The 5,428-nt window shown below is 63.4% G+C and overlaps 1 non-coding gene across 1 annotated transcript; it reads right to left on the reverse strand.

The window, feature by feature from the left end:
• Nucleotides 1–3,835: 3,835 nt before the first annotated feature.
• LOC131869822 (5S ribosomal RNA) lies at nt 3,836–3,956 on the reverse strand. The gene has a single exon (XR_009368193.1). It is a non-coding gene; the product is annotated as a 5S ribosomal RNA (ribosomal RNA).
• Nucleotides 3,957–5,428: the final 1,472 nt, after the last annotated feature.

The following is a 5,428-nucleotide window of genomic DNA, read 5'->3' on the forward strand; positions in this document are numbered from 1 at the left end:
CCGCGTTCCGTTTTTTTCACTATCTTTCAGAACGGAAATTTTAAAATCTCGTTTTTTTTTGCCTTTTCTGGAAATTAGTGAAGGCAGCGCATCAAAGGTGCGCAACGCTGGTGCGAACCTGGGAGCGCTCCGATGTGTGCTCCAAGGTGCGGCGTGCACGAAGTCGGACCCCGGTTTGCCCCGGGTGCGCACCTCGCGTGCACCTTGGTGCGCACACCTTGGCTGGGTTGCGCGCCCTGGTGGGCACCATGGTGCGCACCAAGGAGCGCTCCGAAGTGTGCTCCAAGGTGCGGCGTGCACGAAGTCGGAGCCCGGTTTGCCCCGGGTGCGCACTCTCGCGTGCACCTTCGCCGCGGTGGGCACCATGGCGTGCACGAAGTCGGAGCCCGGTTTGCCCCGGGTGCGCACCTCGCGTGCACCTTCGCCGGGGTGGGCACCTTGGTGTGCAGACCTTGGCTGGGTTGCGCGCCCTGGTGGGCACCATGGTGCGCACCAAGGAGCGCTCCGAAGTGTGCTCCAAGGTGCGGCCTGCACGAAGTCGGAGCCCGGTTTGCCCCGGGTGTGCACCTCGGGTGGGCACCTTGGTGCGCATGCCTTGCCTGGGCTGCGCACCAGGGCGGGCTCAAGATGGCACCCGCGTTCCTTTTTTTTCACTATCTTTCAAAACGGAAATTTTAAAATCTCATTTTTTTTTGCCTTTTTCTGGAAATTAGTGAAGGCAGCGCATCAAAGGTGCGCACCTCGCTGCCCACCACGGTGCGCAACGCCGGTGGGCACCCGGGAGTGCTTCGAAGTGTGCTCCAAGGTGCTGCGTGCACGTTGTCGGAGCCCGGTTTGCCCCGGGTGCGCACCTCGCGTGCACCTTCGTCGGGGTGGGCACCTTGGCTGGGTTTGCCCCGGCTGCGCTCCGAAGCGGGGTTATTGGAGCGCCGCCTCTTTTTTTGTCGGAGCGTTTGGTGGGGTTTCTCGCATTGGCTCTTCCGAGGCCCGGTTGCCACCCTGGCGCGCACGAAGTCGGAAGTAGGGTTAATTGCCCGGGTGCGCACCTTTGCCAGGGTGGGCACCTTACCTGGGCTGCGCACCAGGGCGGGCTCAAGATGGCACGCGCGTTCCGTTTTTTTCACTATCTTTCAAAACGGAAATTTTAAAATCTCCTTTTTTTTTTGCCTTTTCTGGAAATTAGTGAAGGCAGCGCATCAAAGGTGCGCACCTCGCTGCCCACCTTGGTGTGCTCTGAGGTGCGCACCCGGGAGCGCTACGAAGTGTGCTCCAAGGTGCGGCGTGCACGTTGTCGGAGCCCGGTTTGCCCCGGGTGCGCACCTCGCCTGCACCTTGGCCGGGGTGGGCACCTTGGCTGGGTTTGCCCAGGGTGCGCTCCGAAGCGGGGTTACTGGAGCGCCCCCTCTTTTTTTGTCAGAGCGTTTGGTGGGGTTTCTCGCATTGGCTCTTCCCAGGCCCGGTTGTTGGGTGCGCTCCCACCCTGGCGCGCGCGAAGTTGGAAGTTGGGTTAATTGCCCGGGCGCGCACCTTCGCCAGGGTGGGCACCTTGGTGCGCACACCTTGGCTGGGCTGCGCACCAGGGCGGGCTCAAGATGGCACCAGCATTCCCTTTTTCTCACTATCTTTCAAAACGGAAATTTTAAAATCTCGTTTTTTTTTTGCCTTTTATGGAAATTAGTGAAGGCATCGCATCAAAGGTGCGCACCTCGCTGCCCACCTTGGTGTGCTCCGAGGTGCCCACCACGGTGCGCAACGCCGGTGCGAACCCGGGAGCGCCCCGATGTGTGCTCCAAGGTGCGGCGTGCACGAAGTCGGACCCCGGTTTGCCCCGGGTGCGCACCTCGCGTGCACCTTGGTGCGCACACCTTGGCTGGGTTGCGCGGCCTGGTGGGCACCATGGTGCGCACCAAGGAGCGCTCCGAAGTGTGCTCCAAGGTGCGGCGTGCACGAAGTCGGAGCCCGGTTTGCCCCGGGTACGCACCTCGCGTGCACCTTCGCCGGGGTGGGCACCTCGGCTGGGTTGCGCGCCCTGGTGCGCACCAAGGAGCGCTCCGAAGTGTGCTCCAAGGTGCGGCGTGCACGAAGTCGGAGCCCGGTTTGCCCCGGGTGCGCACCTTCGCCGCGGTGCGCACCATGGCGTGCACGAAGTCGGAGCCCGGTTTGCCCCGGGTGCGCACCTCGCGTGCACCTTCGGCGGGGTTGCGCGCCCTGGTGGGCACCATGGTGCGCACCAAGGAGCGCTCCGAAGTGTGCTCCAAGGTGCGGCGTGCACGAAGTCGGAGCCCGGTTTGCCCCGGGTGCGCACTCTCGCGTGCACCTTCGGCGGGGTTGCGCGCCCTGGTGGGCACCATGGTGCGCACCAAGGAGCGCTCCGAAGTGTGCTCCAAGGTGCGGCGTGCACGAAGTCGGAGCCCGGTTTGCCCCGGGTGCGCACCTCGCGTGCACCTTCGCCGCGGTGGGCACCATGGCGTGCACGAAGTCGGAGCCCGGTTTGCCCCGGGTGCGCACCTCGCGTGCACCTTCGCCGGGGTGGGCACCTCGGCTGGGTTGCGCGCCCTGGTGCGCACCAAGGAGCGCTCCGAAGTGTGCTCCAAGGTGCGGCGTGCACGAAGTCGGAGCCCGGTTTGCCCCGGGTGCGCACTCTCGCGTGCACCTTCGCCAGGGTGGGCACCTCGGTGTGCTCCGAGGTGCGAACCCGAGAGCGCTCCGAGGTGCCCACGAAGTCGAAAGTCGGGTTAATTGCATTGTTTTCCCCGGGTGCGCTCCGAGGTGCGCAACATCGGCGCGCACCAAGGAGGGCTCCGAAGTGTGCTCCAAGGTGCGCACGATGGCGTGCACCTCTGGTGCGCACGATTCGGAGCTCGGTTTGACCGGGGTGCGCACACCTTGGCTGGGTTGCGCACCTTTTGTGCGCTCCAAGGTGCGCACGAAGTCGGAGCTCGGTTTGCCCCGGGTGCGCACCTTCGCCAGGGTGCGCACCTTGATGCGCACGCCTTGGCTGGGCTGCGCACCTTGGTGGGCGCCATGGTGCGCACCTTTCGTGCGCTCCAAGGTGCGCACGAAGTCGGAGCTCGGTTTGCCCCGGGTGCGCACCTTGGTGGGCGCCATGGTGCACTCCGAGGTGCCCAAGATTGGTGCGCACCAAGGAGCGCTCCGAAGTGCGCTCCAAGGTGCGCGCGAAGTCGAAAGTTGGGTTAATTGTCCGGTTTGCCTCGGGTGCGCACCTTGCGTGCACCTTCGCCAGGGTGGGCGCCTTGGTGCGCACACCTTGGCTGGGCTGCGCACACCTTGGCACCCGCGTTTCCTTCATTTTAAATTTTTTTTTTTTACAATCTCTCAAGTGGGAAATTCTATAATCTCAACTTTTTTTGCCTTTTCAGGAAACTTTTGAATGGAGCGCATCATTGGTGCGCTCCGAAGTGTGCTCCAAAGCTCTCTCCAGCTGCGTGCACCTGCCCCGGCCGCGCACCCGGCCCCGCCCAGCTTCGCTCACCTGTCCCGGGCGTCTGGTGCGGAACCTTAGAGTAAGAAACATCACCGTGCACCTTGGCCAACGTGCGCGACTTCGATCCGAGCGCGCACTTGGCCGAGGTGCACACCGATTTCACCTGGGTGCCGCGCGCAGCACCTCGGGCGCACCGGGGGTGCGCGCACAACGCCCGGGTTGCACCGTGGCCTGTGTGCTCGGGGCGCCTCGGGTGCGCGCTCGGTGTCGCCCCCCGCGCGCGCGGTAGTGCGGGCAGCGCACCCCGGCCCGGCCCGGCCCCCGACGAGAACGCAAACGGCAAAAGGTTTATTCAAATAGCATTGCGACGCCCGGGCGAAAAACTAAAAAAGGGTGCAACACCGGGACTCTCCCGGGAGGTCACCCATCCCAGTACTACTCCGGCCCAAGCCGCGCTTAACTGCGGAGTTCTGATGGGATCCGGTGCACTAACGCTGGTATGATCGCACCCGTTATGAGCTTGTCGCAGTGTGTACTTAGCAAACCGTGACCCACGTGCGAATCCACCCCGGCCACCCACCCCCGTCGAGGTGCACACCCTCCCTCGCAAAGTGCGCCCCGTTCGCCAAGTGTGAGCCCTGCCCGGGTGCGCGCACCTTGCTAGGGCGTCGGGTGTGCACCCGGCCCGGCCTACGTGCGTGCACCTGGAGGGGGCGTCGTGTGCGTGCAGTGTCCCCGTCTGCAACGCGGTGCCCACACACCCACCTCGGGCGCAACGACTGCGCTCACATGTGGGCCGAGTGCACCTTGGGTGCATGTTCGGGCGTCGCCTCGGGTGCACGCTCGATCTTGCCCCGGTGCACCAAGGCGCTCGGTTTGCCCCGGGTGCGCACTTGGTGCAAGGTGGGCACCCAAAATAGGGATCAAGCACCAAAACACAAGTTTCGGGATGCAAAATGGGACCCAAGGACCACAAATGCGTTCCAAGACCCATGATGGGTCCACGAGAACAAAAATGTGTTCCGAGACTTAATAAACAAATATTGGGTTTTAGGAGAAGAAACATGCTCTGATGCCCAAAACGAGAATCGACCCCCGAAAAGGCCACAGGCCAAAAGTGGGATGCGAGACAAAAAAAAAATGGGACCCGAGGACCAAAATTGGGTTCCCAGGTCGAAGACAGGGCAACCGGACAAGAAACGACCTCTAAGGCTCGAAATGAGTCCCGACGACTAAAACTTGACAAGAAGCACCCATCAGGCACCCAACTCGACACCCATGGGATGCCGACCCACCCGGGCTTCCACCTAGCACACCTTGGCACCCACCCACCCTCGCACCCAACCTCGCACCCAACTTAGCACCTTTGAACCCACATTGGCACTCACCCTGACCCTGGCACCTTGGAACCCACATTGGCACCACCTTGACCCTGGCACCCACCCTTTGCACTCACCTTGGGACCCACCCCTGGCTCCCACCCTCGGCACCCCACCCAGACACACCCACCTTGGTTCCTTGGCACCCACCTTGGATCCTTGGCACCCCACCCCGACACCACACCTTGGCACGCAACTTGGCTACTTGCCACCCACCTTGGCTCCTTGACGCCCACCCCGACAACCACCCCGTGACCTACCCTGGCTAGGGTTGGTGCACACCCACACCCTGGTGCCCACCTTGGCACCCACCCTATGACCCACCTTGGCACGCACCTTAGTACCCCACCCCGTTACCCACCCTAGGACCCACCCCGTGACCCCACCTTGGCCAGGGTGGGTGCACCCACCCTGGTGCCCACCTTGGCACCCACCCATCCTAGCACCCAGCCTGTGACCGGGCTTTGGAACCCAACCTTGCACCCGCACCCCGTCTTGGCCAGTGTGGGTGCGCACCCATCCTGGCACCCACGTTGTGACACACCCCTTTAACCCACGCACCCTAGCACCCCACGTTGGCACCCACCTTGGAACCCAACCTAGC

Source organism: Cryptomeria japonica, unplaced genomic scaffold (assembly GCF_030272615.1).
Source record: "Cryptomeria japonica unplaced genomic scaffold, Sugi_1.0 HiC_scaffold_269, whole genome shotgun sequence".
In the NCBI taxonomy this organism is placed as follows: domain Eukaryota; kingdom Viridiplantae; phylum Streptophyta; class Pinopsida; order Cupressales; family Cupressaceae; genus Cryptomeria; species Cryptomeria japonica.